Source organism: Siphateles boraxobius, unplaced genomic scaffold, assembly GCF_051911475.1.
Source record: "Siphateles boraxobius isolate OS27281-9 unplaced genomic scaffold, OSU_SipBor_1 9, whole genome shotgun sequence".
NCBI classification, from domain to species: Eukaryota; Metazoa; Chordata; class Actinopteri; order Cypriniformes; family Leuciscidae; genus Siphateles; species Siphateles boraxobius.
This window is the reverse complement of record NW_027509219.1, coordinates 33,631,291-33,656,642: the sequence shown is the minus strand read 5'-3', so window position 1 is coordinate 33,656,642 and position 25,352 is coordinate 33,631,291. Positions and strand designations below refer to the sequence as shown.

Below are 25,352 nucleotides of genomic sequence, written 5' to 3'. Positions count from 1 at the left end.
ATAATTGGTCAGGATATTCTGCAAAACAATTGATTAAATAAATAAATAAATAAATAAATAAATAAATAAATAAATAAATAAATAAATAAAATAAATAATAAAAATATATGTATTTATAAGTAAATCATTTAAATAAAAATAATGTTATCACATTAATACATTTTTAATAAATTATTTTAATACATTTATTTATAAATAAACAAATAAATGCATTAATACATCTTGCATGCATTAATATAAAATATAAATAAATGAAAATAAATGTATAAACAAATCAAATGTATTAAAAATACATGTACTAAATATAAAAAACTGTGGTGTGTCACAGGTGAGGCCAGGTGACCTACAGAAGGCTCAGCGGAGGGCATCCTCTCCTTCATGAGCTTTCTATCTTCATTCTGATTGGCTGTTCAAAGTCAAGCTCCTCCAAAACTATCAAAGAATCGACTCAACTGTTCTGAACTCCTACAAACTCCATCCTCGAGTCCCAACACCGACGACTCCTGTTCATCACACCGCTGTCACGTTACATCATTCTGTCAATGAGGAAAAACTGCACTTCCTATTAGCGGCAAGTATTTCGCAGTTGCTCCCAATTTCAAAACACTGTAAAAATCACAGTTGAGGGGACGTATTTATTATTGCTCTGTGCACGGGGAGGATAGTAGACTGATTTATTGCGCTGCGATGTTAAAAGTAGGACACTTTCACAAGAGGGGGAAGTTCTAAAGAAGAAGTGCGGAGAGCTTATTTGCTATAGGCAAGCAATCAGTGTGGAATTCAAAAGCTAGCCTGGCCTCCAGAGCTCTATAATAAGGGAATGAGATGGGGGGTGGGGGGGTTACCGGCTACACACCACACACACATATAAACACACACACGCACAAACATTTTCCCATGTGACACCATAAAAGTATCTTAAAAGCAAGGCCAGCTATTGTGTCTTTGTTCCGACATGGCTATGAACATGTTTTTATGTGTGGTCCGAAATGTGGAGCTTTCAGGAGACCTGAGCGGCTGTGCTGGTCAGCTGAGGTTATACTAACACAAAACCCAAACCAACTAGGTACAAGAACAAGATGTTTGACATTTCTACACATCACAAAATACCCAAATGTAATATGCAGCTAGTCAATATGCATCCGGGTTCCCAATACCTTCAGAACATTTTGCTATTAAACTAACTATTGCCATTATGCTAATAGCATTCACATGCACCTAACCAGCATTATGTCTTTTATGTGTGACCTTTTTCATAGAAATAATGCACAATATTGCATCTTATAAGTCTTCGGAAGCTGTATACAAGCTTTGTGTTGGAACAGACCTAAATTTAAACTGCTATTGGCTGAATAGCTCTCCAATGTTGTTTGTGGACATGCACAACATAAAACACTCTCAGGCATGTGATCAGCTTAGGACAAAAAAGAAAAAGAAAAGAAGGAAAGACTGTTTTAATAACATTGTTGCTGTCGGGCAGAAACCTTGTATCTCCATATTTAGTCTATTTTTCATAAATCATTACTTTTGGTATTTCACATCTTTCTTTGCTTTTGCCAATGAAAAGTATTAAAACGAGCTTGTGACTCAACCGTGTATTTCCATTGGATCCTCAAACTGTCAGTCAAACCTCATAACTCCGCCCCTCCTCTATCAGAATGAAGTGCTGCAGTTTGGAGCGTCTCTGCTTGTTTGCAGTGCAAAGGTAAATAAAGAACTGGTTCTTTGAACAAGTACAGCATTTTTTATTTATTTATTAACTTAAGAAACACTATAGTAAAGCAATGCACTTACTAATGATGGTCAAAATGCATATGTCCTAAATTCTCTGAAATTCGCTGGCCAAAAACTCTATTTAAGCTTGGTTTTGGTAAAATGTTAGTAATATAATGACTCCTGCTAGTGTCTGACTCTATAAACCACAATATCAACTTTGACAACGCAGTGTTTAATTGTTTAAAAAAACACAGTGTTTTTTCCATTTCCTGAAAAGTAGCGTTTTTGGAGATATGAGGTGTCTTCCCGACAGCGACGATATGATTTTTATTATAATTTAAATTATTATATAAATGTATAAGTTAAAATCAATAAAATATATTACTCTAGCAATAATAAATGTACTTAACAATAAAAAGTGTATTTAAAAGTAATACTTTTAATTTTTATTTAAATTATAAAATTAAACAAATAAAGTGTATTATTGCAATAATGTAAATGTAAAAAAATATTTAATAATAATAATAATAATAATATCAAATATTGTTTTCTTTAAATTTTAAACTAAATCAATAAATATCTTACTATTGCAATAATAAATGGACAGTAGAATAACAAAAGAGTAATTAATACTAATAAATATGTTTATTTTAAATTAAATCAATAAATATATTACTATTACAGTAATAAATGCACTGTAGAATAAAATAATGATAATTATTATTATTTGTTTATTATTTAAACTAAAAATGTAACTAATCAATAAATATTACACTATTGCAATTATACAGTGAAATAAAAAAGGAAAATATAGTATTAATAATAATAATAATAATAATGTCTTAATTTCTTTGCTCTTAAACGGTAAACTATAAAGCTTTCATTTTGGCTGAAAAAAATAAAATAAAATAAATAATAATTCACAGAAAGTCCTTAAAGCTATAAACAACACCGTTTCATATAGGCCTACTTCAGGTTGGAAAATACTGAAATACATGGAAAAATCTTATTCCTGACTTAAATCCTGTTTATATCTAGTAATAGTCTGTATGTGTTTCACCTTGCTTTTACACATTTAAATGTTCTTAGAGATAACCTGCATCCAGGCCGGCATACACAGACCAGTGTCCATCTGCATTCACAAACACAAAACACAAAGAAGATTCTAGGAGGATCTCAGAAACAATATTTATGACTCGCTCATTATTTAAAACATTATACTTTCCCTGTAGTGCAATAAAAATTTAATGGAGGAACAGAGATGGATAACAGAGATTGCCACAACCAAAAAAGTTACAGGAAAACTATCGGAAGCTGTTTCACGTTCTGATCCCATTCCCGTACTCTCTCCCTTGACTTCCCTTGTCATCCTACAGTATATATAACACAGGCTCGGCAAAACCAAAGCCACGACATCCAGAGCAAGTCCTGCAGATACTGTAAACTCTAAAGGATTCCTGTGAATGTGACCCCTGCAGTGAAGTGCTGCTCTCGGCTGTCTGGAGATCTGCATACAGTAAAATAAAGTCCTGTAAATAAAGACGGCTGTCCGGCAACTGTCTTCCCCGCGACGCCATTATTGACCCTAGTCAGATGCTCTGCTGATTAAAAATTGATCCCTTTGGAAAAATCTAATCAACAGAACAGGATTCTTTCATATGAGGAGGGCACAGCTGCTGACACAAGGGTTGCAGACCTGTTATTAACCCCTGATCCGCCACACAAACACACACACACACGCTTGCTCTCCCTCAAGGCCTCAGCCAGACCGCGGCCCAGACGTCTTGAATTATTCAGGAGACTCTGTGACCACCTCACCTCAATTTATGCAGGCCACTACTCTTAATGGACCATCCAGGGCCCCAAACAACGGTCAGCTGAGGGAAGGGAGCCGGTTGAGCCGTCGGGGCCGCGCCACTGGTGTGAGAACGGATTCATCAGCGAGGTAGCGAGGGTCACCACGGGTTAATGATGCCACGCGTCTAGACGGCCGGCGCTCTTGGCCTTTGTCCGAGAGGCAGCTGCGGGTGAAACGGGAGGGCTGGGAACACCAGTGCTTCCCACGACACACACTAGGATTATTATGCTTTAAGCACTAGACGTGATGTTTCCTGTTCGTCAAATTTCATCTAAACAAACAACGGGCGCATCCTAGAGATGCCAGTAAATGATCAAGAGGCTACAGCAGCAGTGTGTCAATCATATTAAGAGCGATAGTGTATAATATTACGTCTTGAGGGCAGGAGGCCGCATCTAACATTAATAAATGCCTAAAATTTACATTTCCATCCATGTTGAGTAAGAATACAGATCAATCTTCCCAAACAAAAGAGGAAGACTGGACAGACAGATATAGGTAACTACTATAAACTCAAGTGTGATACTGTATATCAAATGAATGTTTTCAAGATAACGCATAAAAGTATTTGTTTCTTTAAAAACAATTACTAACTCCAAAACTTTTGAATGGTAGTGTATACAGCACTTAAATGAATTTTATGTGCAGTAAACTCTGCAATATTTGCCTCTATCGAAGAGAACATCTTGCAAAGCCAAGACATTTTATGCAATAGTTTCAAATAAACACATAAATAAACTTAATGGTTACAATCAATAACACATCATTAAATGTAATAAAAAGGGTTCTTAACATCACCACACGGCATCCAACTAACAATGATGAAAATGACAAAGAAAGTAAGCAAACTAAAAAAAGCCTTTGTTACAGTTTACTCATGCTGTAATGCATGTTTGGAGCTCATAAACTTCAATTAAAAAGGCAAGCCATATTCTGTAAGTGCATTTTTTTAAGATTTAGACATAAAAAAATTATAATTCAACTCATGTGAGAATACCGACGAGATGAAATTTGAAAGTAAATTGTTAACTAGTCAGAGACTAACTCCTGGTAATTATGATGAAATATTAAAGGCATTTCAGCTTTTCAAGGTCTTTAACTCCATTTTGCAGAAATGTTCTGCTGTTGTTGTTAGCATGTTGCATGTATAAAACGTCTGTTATTCTTGACTTAAATGTAATGGTTAAAAGTAGTAGATTGTCCATCTAAATATCCAGCTCAACTCAACTATCTACTAAAAATCAACAGTATGACATTCTGCAGGGAAACCCGTATCAATCTTTCTCCTTCTGAACCACGTTCATCATCTACCACAACATTTTCTGGGTCTACACATACTACAGGTTCACGGTAACCTTTCTGAATTCATAAACCTGCTTCTAATCTGTTAAACCCCTAAAGAGTCAAAAAGCCTCTCCCACACAACATCCTGTGATTAGACCCTCGTCGTACGCCACTCAATACTCAACCTGTACCATTACACACACAATTACTGCACCATCAGCACCAGCACAACCTGTTTAGTAATCATTCTTCCAGGAAAAAGCGGGAGGGAGGGAGGGAGGGGGTGGTAGCGGTTGGTAACAATTTTGTTGTCATGAGACAATCTCCTTGGTGATCCCGTTGACCAAACCTCAAGTGTGCAATTGTGGCAAGTAACATTCTGAAAGCATTGCGTAAGGTTTTCCTTACATCTCAGCAGTGGGCTACCAATAACCCATAATATCACAGACTAACATGTTTCACCTCGGATAATATCAGGTCCCCTCCCTGCACTACTTCCCACTGAAAACATTATGGAAGGTTTTATTGATAAAATTTTGAAAGGCCACACATTAAGAAAACTCAAAATGACGATGAACAATCATCTGCCATTCACTGTTTTTTTTGCTCATGTAGTCAAAAATCAGACATGAGAATGAAACTTAGCTATAATAAGCAACTATAATAACCCATGCACTAAGGCCCTGTTCACTCCTGGTATTAAGATGCGTTTTGGTCAAGTAGACGAGGGACACACATACCCGTTTACACCTGGCATTTTAATCCGTCTCTTTTGTCCACTTTCAAGCACTTCTGTCCGGATTTCTTCAAGGGGAGGGTCTATGGGATGGTAAATGTATGGGCTTTTTCAGATCTTTCTATTTAATGGATAAAATAAGCTTGTGCAATTTACATATGAAAGCGCCGGGAGACGACGGAGAAACACACGGAGAGCATCAGCTTTAGTTTCTTCTCTGACAGCCACAAGACCAGCCAAACACAGTGAGTGTGTGTTAGAAATCAGGAATAGTGAGAGAACATTGTGCTTGATACGTTTTTCGTCTTCAAACCAAACTTGGGTCTCCAGCCGACAAAGTTTAAATTTCGTCTATCTAGAGCGCTTCCCATAATGTTCACACATCAGGTCAGTAGGCGGAGAGTAGACGTCTTTTGTGGCTGTTTGAACACATTCAGTCGAGCGTTTACACTACGAAAGCAATCCAGTAATGTGTTTTCGACTACCTCTGGAAGTGGTTGAAAGTGGACAAGCTCAAAACCTTTTAGACACTGTTTACACCTGTATTTAGCGTCGTCCACTCGTGATCCGATCGACCAAAACGCATCTTAATACCAGCTGGAAAAAGGGTCTTAAGAGGGACTAGTTTAATAGACAGGTTCAAACTAACCAAACTATATTCAAAATTCAGTGCTGTGTGACACTTTAAAATGCAAATATTATATCCTGAACTGGACAGTGTTGTTATTGTTAGTTACCAACATTTTTTTTTTTAAATATGAAATAAAACTGGAATAAAACAAAATATAAATATTAGGAAAAATAATTAAACTGAACTAAAATAGTTTATAATGTCATTTGTTGACATTAGTTAACTAATGATATCAAATTAAACCTTTTTTAAATTGTTACCAATACATTTAGGTTGAAATTGAAGACCTAAAAGTTGAGATACTAACATTAATAAAGAAAAAAAGAAATACTAATAAAATGACAAAAGCACACAAAATTAAAATCAAAATGGAAAATGAGAAAATAAAAGCTAATTCAAAAAATGTATATATCAGAATCTATTTGAGGTTTGTTGAAGCTATGGGTTACTTGATTTTGGACCAATGAGAATTCGGTGTGGGCGGAGCTACTCAGCATCAACAGAACAAAAGTTTAATGTGACGTTATTGACCACTGTTGCTAGTATTGACAAAAACAATTCAAAAACAAGGAGGTGATGTATTGATAAGTGTCAAATAATACATATATCAAATAATATATATATACAAATAACCGTTTAATAAAAAAATAAAAGTTTTATGGATCTGAAGTGGACAGTTTTAGCATATGCTAAAATGCTTTGGTCTCTTAACTCAGTAAACTTTGTAGAAAATATGCATGTTGAATCAATAAATGTGAGATCTTCAGTTGAAGGCCAAAAAAAGATCCTTCAAAACAAACCATGTGTGTACGTCGTTCAGTGAAACAAAACACTTAATGTGCATCTGATGTCTGGTGTCATAGCGGCTGAGGTCAACCGTCTCAGCGGGGACTGAGCTAAACTCAAGGGCGGTCGTCCCATCTGGAGTCGCCCTTTACAAACGGTTCAATCTCCCTCCATCAGGGTGACTGAGCTCATAACTCAAATACCAGTGTAGAGGGCCATCCCAGCGGCCATGTAACGACACACAGGAAAAAACACCTTACTGAGAAAAGGACACACAACATTACATAACATCAGATTTTTTCGTTAACTTTGATTGCTTTCACCGTGTCCTTCTAGGTGCAGCTGAGCAAGCAAAAGTCTAATTTGAGCTTGTGTCGTTCATATGAAAGGGACCACTGGGGAAGAACCGCTTTCATATTCCCACACTCCAGCAGAGAACACGCTAATCTCACAACAGCAAGAACTACTTATTTTAACCATTAACTCAATTCACTGCAGTAAATTACCCCTCATCAGCCTGCGCTGCTGAACCCTGAAAACTACCAGTGATATCCACCAACACACAATTACACTTCCTTTAGAAACGAACAATCACGGGTAACTCTACTATATAATGCTACAAAAATTAGGGAATTTATTTATGAGCCTTTTCCCAATTTTTTAGGACATATTTGATCATCCAAAGTAAATTAAGTTTTTAATAGATACATAAAGTGAATGTAAAATTATGCTATTACAAGCTGGCTTTGATGTCAAAATGATTTAAATTTGGATGGATGGATGGATGGATGGATGGATGGATGGATGGATGGATGGATGGATGGATGGATGGATGGATGGATGGATGGATGGATGGATGGATGGATGGATGGATGGATGGATGGATGGATGGATGGATGGATGGATGGATGGATGGATGGATGGATGGATGGATGGATGGATGGATGGATGGATGGATGGATGGGTGGATGGGTGGATGGGTGGGTGGGTGGATGGATGGATGGGTGGGTGGATGGGTGGATGGGTGGATGGGTGGATGGGGTGGGTGGGTGGATGGGTTGGGTGGGTGGTTGGGTGGGTGGATGGATTTGCAGTAGAACATGAATTATATGTACATCAAATGAATGAGCATCATCACATCTGATGATTCAAGTGTAGATGGATTGTAACTGTACCAGTGTTGTTGATTTGGAAATTGTATGTGGTGAAGACATTATCCCAGCCACTGGTGTTAGTGGTTCAAGACCAACAGGATTAAGATCCCGTTGCTAAGACAATTTTCCAGCCCAGAACTGAGGAATGGGGTCAGACTGGGATCCAGCACCAGTGGAAAACGGGTAAGCAGGAGTTGCAAAAGGCTACTTTCATCTAAACCCTATGGAGGATGAACGTCACTCCATGCATCAGTTATTATACACTGGGTTTGTTGAATATAATAATCAACTGACAATATTTCAAAGGGATTGCAGTGGAACAGCTGGGAAGCGACTCCCCAGAAGAGCATTCTGGGATTAATGCACAGGTCAGGAGTCTATTACAACTTAAGATGCTTCACATGGTGCTTTGATCATTTCCATCTCAGTGCTGGTAGAAACCATACAGAGAGTTCCTGTATTTACAGACTGCCAGCTTTATGAGTAGATACTCTGAACTGTTAAACTGAAATGACATTGATTTATAGTGCCGCAGATTTTCCCAAATAGATGATGCCATCAAACCAAAATAATAGCTTATTTTCTATGGAAAATAACCTGTCAATACATAAACAGCATAACACCAGAGCCATCAGCACAAAAACTGTTCCCTTTTGAAAGAAAGGTTAAAAAAATAAAATAAACCATTAAAATGTTTGCGCTGAGAGTAAGATGATTGAGTTAGCAGCAGGCTTTAGCTTTACCAACACATCCATCCAGTCATGCTTTTGGAAGGCAAAATGTATTTTCACCAAATTGATTTTCTTATGTTACAAAGTAAAATCTGTTGCACTAATATCAGTCATCTATGCACAATAACCAAATCTGTGCAGGTATCACATTAGATGCACTGAAACCTGACAGATAATGGGTGAACAATTCTGTGATGCGCCAACAAAACTACACTTAGATTCTTAAGCCAGATGCAAACAAGAATCAATCTCATCGCCCTTTGATATGTTGTGTCTGTGACTAAAAGCCCTGCATGACAGCCATTGTAATTTGACTTGTAGCAATGTCATAGAGTAATAGCTAAACACAACATGAGAGAGCAAATACTTTTCCACAATTTATTTGATAATATTATGCCTTATTCAAGAAAGATGAGCAGAACAAATTGTGCAAGTTGTTCATAAAACCATTCTTACAAAAACTGTTGCATGCAATTCAGTGTGACAATTTAGTTCAGCCAAATATGAAAATTGTGCCATTTATCCATTCTCACGTCGTTCCAAACCTGTATAACTTTATTTTCGTCTGTGGGACACAAAAGATAATTAATTTGAGCATGCAATTAAAGTTAATGGGGTCCTGCACAACCCTGGAAATGAGGGTGAGTAAATCATGACAGTTTTGGGGTGAAACATCCCTTTAAAGTTTTGAAAACAATTTACATGAATTCACTTTACTTGTGCTTGATGAATGAAACACAATGTGCAATGAGTTCACTTCACACAGTAGTATACAAACAGTCTCAAACAGTACACATTCTCATGCAAAACCAGTTATATTTATGTTTCAGTAAAATGAACATTTTTGTTTTACTCTATAAACTACTGACAACATTTCTTCCAAATTTCAAGTAAAACAATGTCATTTACAGCATTTTTTTGTAGTTGCAGAAAATGACAATTAGTCAAAAACAAAAAAGATGCCATGGTTTCAGACCATTTCAGACAAAACGGTTTTATATTCATTTTAAACACACAACACAAATTTTTTACCTTCAGAAGAGTTCAGAAATCAATATTTGGTGGAATAACCCTGATTTCCAATCACAGCTTTCATGTGTCTTGATCTGTCTTTCACATTGCTGCTCTTGGGTGACTGTCACTCCTGGCACAAAAATTCAAGCAGCTTGGCTTTGTTTGATGGCTTGTGAATTTCCATCTTCCTCTTGATCACATTCCAGAGGTTTTCAGTGGGCTTCGGGTCTGGAGTTTGGGCTGGACATGTCAGGGTCTTGATCATCTGGCTTGAGTCATACATCCTTCACAAAGACAGATCTGCCTGATTCCAGCCTTACTGAAGAACCCCCCAGATCATCACGATCATCACTGTGGGATGTAAGCTTCTCAAGGTCTCTGTCTAACCATTAGAGGACCAGGTGTTGACTCATCAGAGAAGATCAGAGTCAGGAAGATTCGTCTTTGTGAAGGACGTGTGACTCAGACCATGTGTAAGGTTATCCTGGAAGAAAACATGCTTCCTTCAGCTCTGACAATGTTCCCCAACTCAAAGGATTGGTTTTTCCTGGAGGACAATGACACGTGCCACACACCACACAGCCAGGCCAAAAATGTGTGGATGTAGGACCACCAGATCAAGACCCTGACATGGAGATCCCAATCTCCAGACCCGAACCGCACTGAAAACCTCTGGAATGTGATCAACAGGAAGATGGAAGGTCACAAGCCATCAAACTACTTTGAGCTGCTTGAATGTTTTCGCTAGGAGTGGCATAAAGTTGCCCAACAGTAACGTGAAAGACTGATAGAGAGAATGCCAAGATGCATGAAAGCTGTGATAGGAAACCAGGGTTATTCCACCAAATATTGCTATCTGACCTCTTCAGTTAAAATATTATATCGTATCGTTTAAGAATGAATTTAAAACAGTTTTCTATGTCGAGGTCTGAAAACGTGGCCCTTTTTTTTGTAATTTTTGACCAGTAGTCAATTTCTGCAAACAAATGCTCTAAATGACAATATTTCCATTTAAAAATGGGAAGAAATGTTGTCAGTAATTTATAGAATAAAACAAAAATGTCAATTTTACTCAAACATGTACATATAAATAGTAAATCCAGAGAAACTGCTTATTTTGCAGAAAGTAAAAAAAAAATTTATTTGTAATTTTGTAACTTTCTTTCTAAGATTGCCAATCTTTCTTTGGCTTTCAGGTTTTACCAGTTATGATAACACTTGAATTGCAATGACTACTATAACTGCATGTATACATATAATGCTGATATTATAAATTTTAATGAATAAAGAGAAAATCTATAATTTAATTATAAATATTGTGTTATATTGTATGTTGTTTAATGAAAATAAAAAAATGTGTTAAAAATAAAGTGTTCTTTCAATCACTGCCAGGTTAGTCTCGTATTGTAATGATTTATGACTGCTGTGTGCCTAATGATGATAATATAAAGCTTTTTAATGAATGACGGTAAAAAAATGCATTTCATTTTAATGAATTAAATATGTATTAAATTACAATTACGTTTTTAGTGGACTTTTAAATGTAGTTTTATGTGCCCTGCTGTGACGAGTAATTTGCAGCTAACAGAGATTTTTTTCCCACAGTAAAGCACATTCCACCAACAATGCAATCCTACAGTTTAATATCGTTTACTAGCGTTATAACACCACATATAGAACATTTATTCACATGACCAACGTGCTAATCCACAAGAAACTGATTAACGTAAACTGCAACTGACTGTCATGAAACTTTGAACTACGGGCCCTGACGTCACTGCCATTACACAATAGGCTGAGGGTCCGTCACGTGATCAAAGTTTGCGGTTACACTTTCTCCAATGGTAAGAAATACAGACCCTCTCATCTCCCTATAATAAGACAATCTCTGGTTTAACTTCAAAAGCCTGTACAACAGCATTACTTTGTTTGGCTACTGAAATCAAGTAGGAATACCTACAAGAGAGAGACCTTTAAAGGGAACATTGGACGGATCAGAGCTGTTTCTGGAGAGCAAGAACCCGTCATAACGACCCTCATCTCACATTTCCACCCTTCGGTGCGGCCCGAGGGAAAGCGGTCGCCTCATGCCCTCTCCAGCAAGGCCTGCAGCAGCGTTTAGCAAAACCTGCTGCTCTCGATAGGGGCACGGAGACGGAGAACGGAGAGAGAGAGAGAGAGAAAGAAGAGAAAGAGAGGGGGTCTCTAGAGGGCTGAACAATCAGACAATTTCAAGATCACGAAGCATTAAACCAATCCCGGCAGGGTACACTAATTAAACAGCCGGGCCCAGCACCGCCAACCAATCCCCACAGAGCAATTAAATCCATCCCCTCTAAAACACTGTGGAACCTGTCTGGGGAAAACCCCACGGAGAGAAAGTGAGAAGAAAAAACATAAAATTCATCTTGAGAGGGGGATAGAGGGGGAATGCAGTAAGCTACTAACAAGGGGAATTGAACGGGAACGATTCAATTCGATGCTTTGTTCTTTTTGTCTTTATTTTTTAATTACTACATTCAAGAAATGCCCCAAAAACAGTCTTTACATGGGGGCCCCGGGACCACTGTTGTCATGACCCCCGCGTAAATTCATATTAAAGAGTTCAGGAAATGCTTCCAGATTGGAAAGGAAGAACAACTGCCTGGAGCTCCTTAATAAACCGTCGGAGATGATCACGGTGTCATCCAGCACAATCTATTCACCGGCGCACTGATCAAAATCATCCCGGAATGAAAAACGACTCCATCATCCGTCAAACAGCTCCTGGGCGACTCCGGATAACTTCCCAAATCCAAATTACATTGGAAAAGTGCGCATAATAACGTCACTATCATCAAAGATCACATTTGTAATCCATATCAACTTTCTGTTTCTTGCAATATGCTTCACGAAACTGTGTTAAAGAAGCTGTGTAGAACAACAAACAACAACAAAAAAAGAAAATATTTGGTGGTTAGTTTGTTAAACCTGCATTCATACAAGTTTTGAAACATTATAACTAATTACTCAATAAGAGAGCTGAAAGCAGGATTTGGTGTGCAGTATGTACACGTGTGTGTGGCCCTGTGTGACTGTATCTAAACTGCCCTTTGGCGTGTTGAGACGTCCCACTGGTTCCAGTCAGAGCTGATTTTCTCCATTTCTCTCTGAGGCCGTTATGTAAACACTAGAAGTGACAATTCAAAATAGGCAACAGACTACGGAAAAACTGCATTCAGATTTGCTTAGCATGTAAGCACACGCATTGCCTGCAAATTTAATGTGCACACCGAGCATGCAAGAAATTTGATTTTCTTTATAAAAATGACTTTAGCACAGTAATGCCATGGTGCTTTGATTTATACCATGATATTGAACATTTACTATTTAAACTACCGTTCAAAAGTTGTTAAATGTTGTTAGTTACATTTTTTTAATTATTATTTTGAAAGATGTTTCTCAAGCTGCATTTATTTAAACAAGCATACAGTAAAATAATAATATTGTGAAATATTACAATAAAAAAACAGTTTTTATATTTAAATATATTTTTGAAATGTAATTTACTCCAGTAGTCAAAGCCGAATTTTCAGCATAATTACTCCAGTCTTTAGTGTCTTCTAAATTGCTGCTCAAGAAACATTTCTGATTATTATCAGTTTTGAAAACAGCTGTGCTGCTTCATATTTTTGTGGATACAATGATACATTGGTGAAATAATTCAATTATCAAGACTTAAGTGTCTTTATAATAGATTCTGTCTAGAATAGATTCAGGTGTGCGAGGTTAATTGATAATGCAAAAACCTGAGCATTGGCCCATGATTGTAGGGCAAGATTTACTAACAGCTTGCTCCAGCGCAATCCCTCTTTTGGCGTTAAAAAACTACTGTCAGGATTTACTAAAGTGACACAGTGAAAAATGAGCGCTGAAAAGACGTGGACAGGGTTATTTTTGCGGCTGACCTTATTGCATATCTGGGAGTTACCCTTTTTTTAGATGCAAAATTTATGAGAGGAGAGTATTTCAATTAATCATGCAAGGTGATTTACTAAGGTTTGGACTAGTCAAGTTATTGGTATTTGCGTCATTATTTACCACCCAAAAAAAAGCATGTTATAAACCAGACGCTATGCGCTGATCTTGGTAGATTGTGTTGGTCATTAATAATCCGGCTGTGTCTGTGTTCTTTAAACTTTGCGCGTGGTCAGTAGATCACACGCAGAATTTTCCACTCCCATCTGCGCTTTTTTGGAATTGCGCCCTCACATTAATGTGCCCTGTTTAGTAAATCTGGCCCATTGACTCTTCCGGGACATTGCCAAGGCGTTGCTATGCGGTTACCAAGGTATTCAGGGTGGTTGCTAGGTGATTTCTTATTGGTCTAGTGTGAAAACAGTCCTGCAACCTCAAATCTGTGATCTTCTGATTTCTAGATATGGATCGGGTCCTTCAATGTGCATCTGAGGGTTTTTATTTTACACTGGATTTCTCATCCAGCAGGTGAAATTCGTAAGACTGATCACAAAGTACACCAAAACCTTAACCCCAAGTATGAACACTAGTGTTTAGCAAGGAATTCATCACTATTAGAGGTCATTTTTATACCTGATTGGTGCTGTTGTGAACTGTATTGTGTTTATTTTTATTCTAGTAGACTTCACTGGGTGGGAAGGGTGAAAAAACACATTATACGTGCAGACGCTTATACACAAACACACACAAACACACACAATCATGGGGTCTCCTTTATCCCTGAAGGGCAGAATGGACAATAGAGAGCTGAATTATGGTGACTGAAGAACTGGCTGATATAAAAGCGGCACAGAGAGAGAGCAGAAGAAGAAGAATGGAGGGATTCAATAAGGCCTCTGTAAAATGAACAAGAAAGGCCGTTGCTCAATACATCTGCCATCAGACAGTCAAAACAAATAAAGAGGGCCGCCGTACAGGTACACAGCTCAATATGGCCTCACTCGCTCTGGCTTGGGATGCCAGCAGGGAGAAGAAGACACAGCTATATACTCCAACAGATGAGCCATTAGCTCTCTCTCTCTCACAGTCTGGTTTATAGGGTCGCTATCAGGTTTAGCCGGACTTTACCTCGCTGGTGCGGTAGACTAATGTCTCCCCGAAGTTTTGTTAAAACCTCATTATTTACTGAAGTGCCGAGACCATCGCCGTCCCCGAGAGTGAGCGCAACGGGTATTAATATGAAAATGCAGAGATTCATTGCCATGACGAACTATCAGACTCCAGCACGGATCGATGGGGGAAAAATTGAGGATCGGTGCTTTTGGGACGTCGTTAAGGATTTAGAGGAGGAACCGGCTTGAACAGGAAGTGTCTGTCACAGTTTAGCCGTGTGTGTGTGTGTGTGTGTGTGTGTGTGTGTGTGTGTGTGTGTGTGTGTGTGTGTGTGTGTGTGTGTGTGTGTGTGTGTGTGTGTGTGTGTGTGTGTGTGTGTGTGTGTTGCGCACCTCAAACACATGCGTGAGGGTCACGTCAATGCAAATCTCCTTATGTGTGGCGCTTATGATTAATTCATGCAGCTTCGAGTGATGGCCAATTCACAAATAAATCTTTCTGCTGAGCTGATTCTTTTTAATGATCCAGTTCAACTGATTTGCAAAACATGCTGAAGTTTAATACTTAGGATTAGGGGTTTCGAAAATATTGTTAACAAGAACGACAACATTATTAAGAATATTATGAATTATGATTTTTTTTGTTCATGTTTAGTAATACAACTATAAAAATAACAGAATATGACAATCTATTACCTAAATAAAAAAGATAACCTAAAATAAACAGGAATAGTCAGCAATTTTATACAAAAATTAAATGTAAACTCACACAGAAATTTTAAATGGACCGATTAATTGAAACAAAGGCTGAATCCAAAAACGCCTCCTTAACCCTCAATCCCTATTCTCTACGTTAGTCCACTTGTTACCAATATCAGTTGTACACTCGTTATTGCCGTGCAATTTGGGATTGAATGAGTGCACTTGATAACGTCCACTATTGTTTTGGACACCACTGCTGATGGCTGTCCCCTCAAATAATGCCCTATTTGAGGGTATAAGGGGCGATTTCAGATTCAGCCAAAGTGTTCAAATGAACCAATTTGACAAAACGAATCAGACTGATCAATGCAAAACCTTCAGAAATGATTTAAGCTATTATGGGCACTGCTATTCGGTTACTAAGGTATAGTGGGAGGTTGCTAGGTAGAGTCTTACTTGTCTAAAGAGTAAACAAACTGGCCAAATGTTAATAACTTCAGTTTAAGACACACCCATGCAACACAGTACTAGTGAGACATTGGCTTTGTGTAGTTAAAGATTTAAGCCACCAATGTAGCAACTATCAAAGGGTTAATCCAGGGAGCAGTGGAGGAGAATGGGGAAAATAAGTGTGGACAGACAGGTATGAAAATTGAGCCCTAGGAGGGTCACAGCGATTAAGGGGCTGTTTTATGACAGACCGGCTCTCTCGCTCGGTGAATAGGCACTCGGCGTCGAGCAAAAAACGGTTTATCATTCCTCTCCGCACGCTGAAGTATCCGCTTTGAAGTCTCGAGCGCTAATTCTACAGAGGAAGGTTAAACTGCTTAAATCTTGAGTCAGTTTCACTTCTCCTCTAATGTTGTCGGCTGAGAGCGAGGGGAACGTGACTCTGAGATCTTCACAACTCAATTTGCAGACACGTAAAAGCCTTTTCTCGACGCTTTTCTCTCCTCTTTGTTTCCACTGCCAAAGGTTCACAGAGAGAGATGGAATTTCCATTCTGCCAGTCTGATGGATAAGAGATTGTTCTATTGGCAGCTTTTTTTGTGAAAGGTGAGACATTAGGGTGCACACTTATGAAAATGTTTGTTTCTCAGCACAGACGGAAGCTCTCTGTGGTTAATATGAGTTCATAATTGCCTAATTCGACACAGACTAGCTTTTCGAAACAATCTAATGACGGTCAGCACAAACACGCACACATACGAGTTGATTTCATTACTTTACGATTCACATGCCTAATGGCCTCGTACACGCACAAGCACATGAACCCTCATGATTAATATGCGTCGGGACTCCAAACTGTGAGCAAAATGTCACAAAGAACATTAAACCATTTAAATCTTTTATGATGTTTCTTGCATTGTTATGAAGCACAAATGAGTAAGTTCTCATCTAAATGATCAATTAAACACATTCAAAAATCAGTCGTGAACTTCAGCCCTGGTATTAAGATGTCTTTTGGTAGATCGGATCACAAGTGGACGACGCTAAATACAGGTGTAAACGGAGTCTACTCTCTGCCTTCTGACCTAATGCCTAAACATTATGGGAAGTGCACTAGAAAGACGTGATTCAAACTTTGTCGGCTGCATACGAAAAACGTACCAAGTAGGGGTTTAACAGACAAATCGACTAGTCAACTTTAATGCTCTGCCATGATGCTTTAGAGGGGTGGTTCAGGATTTCGGACATCGGACCTCATTTCCAAGTTAGCCTGGGTGTTATTTGTGGAGACAGTTTTCAAAAACTATCATCCAGTCCTTCCAGTTGCATAGTTCGCCGGTGCTAGGCTAGCGCGAGTCAACGATATCTGCTAACCTGCCATTAAAAACAGTTTTACCCACTCCACAGTACACCAAAAGCAAATAAATTATAACGCCAGACTATCGATGTAAATGTCTGTTGAGAGAATAATGTTAGAAATCAAACTACTCTTGCATCTCAATGATCGCATTACATTTACAGGAACTAGTTTCTCAGCAGCGGCGGAATTTTACTTTGCTCCGGTTAGTAGTCCTGCGCCGAAAAGTAAACACAGAACAGAAGCGCACTACAGTCGAGACGTCTAGCTGGCTAGTAGTAGCCTTGAACAACGATATTGAAACATTCGATTGTAAACGAAGGAATTGGCAACATGGTGATATACTCTGCTTATGTAGTGAAATACACTCACGTGATTGTCATGTGGACCGGTTAGGTAACTTAATATCACTCCGCCTCTGCTGTAGACTGTGCTAATAAATACAGGGAACAAAGTATAACTATTGCAATGCGATGAAAGGGTAGTTTGATTTCTAACATTATTCTCTCAACAGACATTTACATCGATAGTCTGGCGTTATAATTTATTTGCTTTTGGTGTACTGTGGAGTGGGTAAAATTGTTTTTAATGGCAGGCTAGCAGATACCGTTGACTCGCGCTAGCCTAGCAACGGCGAACAGTGCAACTGGAAGGACTGGATGAAAATTTGTGAAAACTGTCTCGACTGATAAATAACACCCAGGCTAACTTGTAAATGAGGTCCGATGTCCAAAATCCTGAACCACCCCTTGAAGCTTGATGTCGACTAGTTGCTGATTATTCATGGCCTGTAGAAAGGCACAGCAGGATAAGAAATCTTTGAAGTACAAATTTACATTTCAGTTAAAATGACAAATAAATGCATACTCAGAGAGCGCTCCACAAGATATGTTTGGTTATACCATCTAGATGCTCAAAATTGATGGAACTGAGGTGGTACTATTTAAGTGAGGCGTAACGAACCGTACCATGCAGTGGAAAAGCACCATAACACACACTCACAGTGTTCGGCGTGGTGTTGTGGCTGTCAGAGCAGAGAAACCTCTATGTTTTTCTGTTTTCTCTGGGCACATTCATATGTAATTTGCACAAATTTTGTCCACAAGACCAAAAGATCTGAAAAAACCCATACATTTACCTGCTCATAGACCTTCCCCTTGAAGAAATCAGGACAGAAGTGGTTGAACATGAACAAGAAAGATGGATTAAAACACCAGGTGTAAACAAGAGTCTCCTTCGTCTACTTCTGATCCGATCGACCAAAACGCATCTTAACACCAGGTGTATACAGGGCCTTACAATGTACATAGATCTTCTAACAATGGCAAAGATTAACTTTAAAGAGTTTGATGCATTTCACTGTGAAGCTACAGAAGATCATGACAGAACTTGGGAGTTTCTGAACAAAGCAATTCTATCATTTAATTCACGTGTATAGTATCTATTAAACCATCATATTTTATTGTCATGTGTAAGTGCGGCATAAACTGTCTGTAGTTTTGCTGTCCTGCCAGCTAGTAAACGCTGCTGAGTTTTCCTCTCGACAACAGCGTTTTATCCCTGCAAATCCGTGCGCCTTGCAGAATATCTCTAAACCATTTCCAGATCCAGCGCATTTGACAGCAACAATAACAGCAATAAACACTGATCCCCCCCACACACACACACACATGAATGAGTACAGAGTTGAAATGAGTCTTTTTCACGGCCAATTGGTGATGGTTGGGGAAAAGCTCTGAGCAAACTACAACAGGAGGAGGCCACACACGCACAGAGGAGTGATGGCACTGTTTGACAATATTACGGTCGTGTTTTGTGCAGTAAAGATGACATGCAAACACCTGAGTCATGCAAAATACAGCCCTTGAGAAACTGGACCCAAATTAAATGAGCAAAACAACCACAAGACCGATGCTACACTAGAAGGTGACGTGTGTCATTTTTGCACCACAATAGACCCTTCAGTTCACGTTTATTTGAATAGCGCTTTTCACAATACATCTCGTTTTAAAGCAGATTTCCAGAAAATGCATGTGTCTACATTACAATACAAGAGTGATCTGTTATCAGAGGTGACTGTCCAAGTAAAGTATTTCAGCAATGCACATTAGCTAACATCCTGGATACATTTTAGGCAGAAACAATGAGTTCATTCAAGCTATTACAAGTTGTGAACCTAATGATTAAAATATATAGAAAATTTAGCATTGGTACATGTAGATTCAGAGTTTGCATCATCAAGTCCTCGTTTACACATTTTCAGGGTTCTCAGAAACTGAAGTCGTCATAGTTGGGTAAACTTCTATAGTGGTGAACGCTCGGAAACTACAACAAATATAATATTTGCGATCCCAATCTCCCCAATAGCAAAAAACAATCCACAATAGCATTTCTATAACCTTTCATTTTATGACAATTTGATTATATGACAATATTGAGAGATTGAGTACATTGGTCAGAAGAGAGAAAGATGTCAAGTTTGCATCAATCTTATGAATGGACATTCAATTGTTGCCAGATTTACAATCTGTGAAGAAGCATCATAACAGTCTGTGAAAAGTGTCCAAGGTTTCCAAACACTCCTTCCGCCCCAAACCTGCCATGACTATCTATTTTGTATGAACTAACAAACAGAGGAAATCTTCAGGAAGTCAACCTATGCTTTGTTGCATTATGAATTAAGTAAGTTCGCATCGCATCGCAAGTGCTTATCCACAGTCAGTTTTCTCTTTCAGGTCAACTAGGGTCATGACAGCAACTATTTGAAGAGAATTTTAAAATTCTGTCATTATTTCCTCAACTATCCCTTATATCTTGAAATGCATTGGGGATGTACGTATGTGTGTCCATTTGCATAGTTGTATAGATGCCTTATAGCCTCTGCACATTAAACTGGGAAAGGAGAAAGTTTTTAAGCAATGCACTTCAGCTGAAATATGACATAAAAAGACAAACTAGAACATATATACAGAAATAAACAGTCCTTGTTTTATATTTTTAGTTTTTAACCAACTGTTAAAAATCGCATATTTCATCAGCTTCCATATTGGTCACCAATGCTCTGCACTCTGGGACAAAAGAGGACAGTCTGTTTGCACAGGGATCTTGTTAGCCTACTCCCTATTGGTCAGATCTGTCCTAAAAGAGACTAGCAGGGACCTTTTGGCCTGTCCTTTCCATGAGCGCCCATGGAAATGCCATCTGGCTGGTGTGAATTATTACCACGGCAACGGCCATGTGACCTGAGACCAGTGGAAACCAAGGTCACCAAAACCTGTAGCCCATCTATTTCTGTCATCTCTTTTATATGAGGTTAGAAGAACCTGGCGTTCGTTCTTGCGAGGACATGTCTGATCACTTAGGAGACAGATTTAATGAGAGACATTATTCGGTGTCGTTCTCTTCTTCAGTTCAAAATAAGGTCATTATCATTAACAAAAGACAGAACTAGCAGAAACTACTTTCTAGGAAGTTAAAAGAAATAAAAATGAGAGCTGGGAAATATGTATAAATAAATCATTAAAATAAATGTAAACTATGAATGTGCATCAAAAAGTCACTTTAATTTTTAAGATTTTTTTATTGTATTATTATTATAATAATATACCGGTACTAAAACTAGTCATTCTCCAACGATATAAAAATAATGGCAAGAAAATTTAAAAATAAAGTGTTATATATATATATATATGTGTGTGTGTGTGTGTGTGTGTGTGTGTGTGTGTGTGTGTACTGTCAAATCGATTAATCACGATTTATCACTTCTAACATAAACATACATATACATATACTGTGTGTGTGTGTGTATATATACATTTTTTTTTTTTAACCATCAAAACCCTGTTGCAAAACAATTTCTCACATCAACATGCATGATGTTCATCCATTCACTTTAGCATTTAACTGATTTAGTGAGAGAATATCACCACAAAACACTGAGAGACACTTATCGGTATGACTTATATCAAGAGTTGCCAAATATTCCCTCTTATGAACAATTCCCAATGAGACCCAAATGCAAGGCTTGTTCATGAGGGAACATCACCGAAACACCTCTGAGGATTAATGGCAATACAGGAACTGCTTTATGAAATGATGTAATTTGAGAGCAACCAAAGCGACAGCCATAAGCCACAGACCCCAGCGAAAACATCATCTGACACGGCCAGATGCTCCGCTACAGACCAACGCAGACAAAGAGGGTCATAAATCAACTGTCAGCCGCAGATACCCCCCTCTCCTAAACTTATTCGTCCGCTGGTCAATACCAGCAGTCGCGCTTCATTCAGGGGGGTCTCGGGTTAGAGGAATAAAAAATCCTTTTCCAGAAAGAAGCATTTGAACTTGAAGCTTTAATGCACATGAAGTTTTGGGCATGTTAAAAGTGCTGCAGACCTGATTTTTTGCCACCTTTTCTCTTTCATCCATCCTAGTCTAGGGATCTCGCTGGAGTCCAAGTTCAAGAGTGGGTGAGGGGCCACTCGGGGGACGCCACAGACACGACGTCCCGCAGGGGCCACAAGGGAGAATAACAAAGACCATCACAGCATGCAATAAACAGCGTCTGACTAGATTCATAAATGAGTTAACAGTGATGTCTTGTAAATATTTAAAATGTTAATATGTCCAGAATATGCATCCGCACCAGATAACAGCAAACTTAACAATTTAAGGCTATAGACTTTAGTGTAATCTGACAATTCTCTGGATTTCATATTTATAGCTTTGCTTCTGTTAACTTTTTGTGAGACAGATTCATAAGTGCGCTGTAGTCTTGCAACTCATTAATCAATGCATTTTTAAACTCAATCAGTGCAAAATGCAAGAGACCCATATAGAACGATAAACATGACTATTGCAACTGTTAAACGACAGAGTACCGTACAAAATGTTGGGGTCGGTAAGATTTTTTTATGTTTTTGAAAGAAGCCTCTTCTGCTCACCAACCATTTATTTGATCAAAAACACAGCAAAAAAACAGTAATATTGTGAAAAAATATTACAATTTCAAATAACTGTTTTCTACTTCAATATATTTTAAAGTGTAATTTATTCATGTGATCAAAGCTGAATTTTCAGCATCATTACTCCAGTCTTCAGTGTCAGATGATCCTTCAGAAATCATTCTAATATGATGATTTGCTGCTCAAGAAACATTTATGATTATCAATATCGAAAACAGTTGAGCTGCTTGTGGAAACCGTGATGCATTCATTTCAGGATTCTTTGATGAACAGAAAGTAAGCAAAACCATTTATTTGAAATAGAAATATTTTGCAACTGTCACTTTTGATCAATGTAATGCATACTTGCTGAATAAAAAAGTATTAATTAAAAAAAAAATGCTGACCCTAAACTTTTCAACGAGTATTTACACATAAAATCGAAGCATCCACAAATATTTTTGCTTCCTCACATGCATTAAGTTTCAATAAATTGCTTCTACAAACTAAAATCATGTACTAGATGTGGAATGGTTCCACAAAAGACTCAATAACACAATATACTTGAGCTTCCCCCCACAAGTGAGCCCGTTATAAAATACAAGATGCTGTGGAAGCATTTGGTGGCTGCATTCATGTGGCATTAAATATGACTCGAAGTGTCACAGGCTGCAGGTGAGAACATCAATAACCTGAACCAGGTGTGACCTACACTAACTCCAGAAACAAAGAAAAACTCTGATGTGCAAATGTGTGTGATTCATGTATTGGTGGGAAATAACACGAGGCTGTGCGCTCACTGCTGGTGTGGTTGTCAAAGACACTTTTACCAGCTGATTCATAATGACAGATGGATTTAGACTCTTTAACTCAAAGCAGATTAAACAATGTCAAGAGTTGAATGCATGCATACTGAATGAAATCTGACAACTTGTTCAGTATTTAAAACAAAAAGATCAGCTAATTCACAGACACCTTTTGTCCTTCCTCTTATAGGGCCACCGTATAGACAATATGAGAAACATGACTCCTCCCCATCAAAACGTTCAATATTCAGATCGATCAATGTGTTTCTCAGTGACTGATTCTTACACTTTAACATTTAATCTCCTGAATCTGGTTACTCTTGTGAACAGCGTTTTGTTTCATCACCCTAGTGAACATATTCTGAGCACAATCCAGACAATAACCATCTGATATTTGTCCAGATGAGCTCTCCGTGAAAACATGTTTGCTCTCTCTGTCCATGAACAGGTTCAGGGTTTGGATAACCTCAATATGGATGCGTTACCCGGAGCGTTTCTGTCCATCTGTATTCAAAATAATAAAGAATGAGAGAGACCTTCCAACAACATCCTATGGAGCCCTTCTTTGGAAAGGCTTGAATAACAATCGGCCACACACACACACACACACACACACACACACACACACACAGACAGATCTGATTCCTCTCCGGCTTGGCTTGGCATGCTCTTGTCATTTCTTATGTTACAGAACATCAATCATAGGGCTGAGTCTGTGCCCTTGCGCTGGCCGAGGCTGATTTACAAACATTAGCAGGGAATGCAATTACACAGTCCGAGAAGCGCGAACAGTCAGCGAGCGTTCTGGTTTTGAAGCGTCACAAGCGGCGTGGATGGAGCGTTCACACTGTGGTTGGAACAAAACCGGAGTGCACTGTTAAATACGACAGGCTGATACATTGTATCCTGCAAAAATGCACACAAAAATACTATCCATTTCAATTATTTTTATTAAAACGACTATCTCTTCTATTGAAAAGTCTAATTAAAACGCTTTATATAATTCATATATATATATATATATATATATATATATATATATATATATATATACATATATATACATATATGCAAAACTTTGAAAAATCTATTAAGAATATAGAAAACAAATATAAATCAAAATTATTTTAGAATGTTTTTTTAAAGTTTTTCAAATACATATGAACCCAACATGAACATAAAGATTGCATTTCTAATAGAATGACCCATATGTTTGAAACTAGATTTCTCAAAGATTTCTGAATTTTAATAATCTAGAACAATATTATTTGACATTGACCCTGAAATCAAAAGTCAATTTGCAGGCAATGCCTATCGTTAATGAATTAGGCTAGGCTATACCCACACCATAACATGCAAGGTTAAACCTTGAAATGTTTGAATACATATGTTGTAAATGTTCTTAGCTAACATTGTTCAAGTCAATTTAAAGCCATTGTAAAAACAGGCTACATCTTTAAAATAAAACTCATTTTTTCTACTTTTAATGAATTCTACTGTTAACAGCTAGCGAAGAATACATACAAGGCATAACATAACATATGAGCACATTGAAGTAAATATGCATTTTATAACAGGAATACTTACTATTAAGTCGTCTCATGATACATAAAGACGTCAATAATAAACTTTGCTATAACAGAAACTCTGATGGTGCGACGTTCATTACGCTCCATGTGATCATTACTGAAGCACACTAATAAAGTCAATACGCGAGTGATAGATACATACAATCAACATTAAAGGTCTAAAATATATTAGCTGTTTTTTTCAAAAAGTCTGAGGTGAATCACAAACCGGCACTTGACAGAAGCACTTGACGCGCGCGCGTCACCGTTCCCTATTTCTATTAGAATAAAACACATTAGGCTGATAAAAAGTTAAAGTCCACAACTCGGAAAGGCATTAAAAGTTTCTGTTTCCAACAAAGCTGTGTACGAAGCGTTAAAATAGCGTTAAATGTGGCGTTAAAGCGCGCTGGTGTGCGCGAGGCTGCAGCCGCTGCTCTTGCGCGCTCCTGATCAATGATTGAACCGAACAAAAGGCAGAAGAGGATCAATTACTAATAACTATCAATGCAACACCACCATCCCGTCCCTCTAAAGTCACCAAAAG

The 25,352-nt window shown here is 38.0% G+C and overlaps 1 protein-coding gene across 3 annotated transcripts in view; it reads right to left on the bottom strand.

The window, feature by feature from the left end:
• The window catches only part of cux2b (cut-like homeobox 2b), a 163,504-nt gene that overhangs the window by 122,003 nt on the left and 16,149 nt on the right, over positions 1-25,352 (bottom strand). The gene's annotated exons all lie outside the window — the stretch shown is intronic.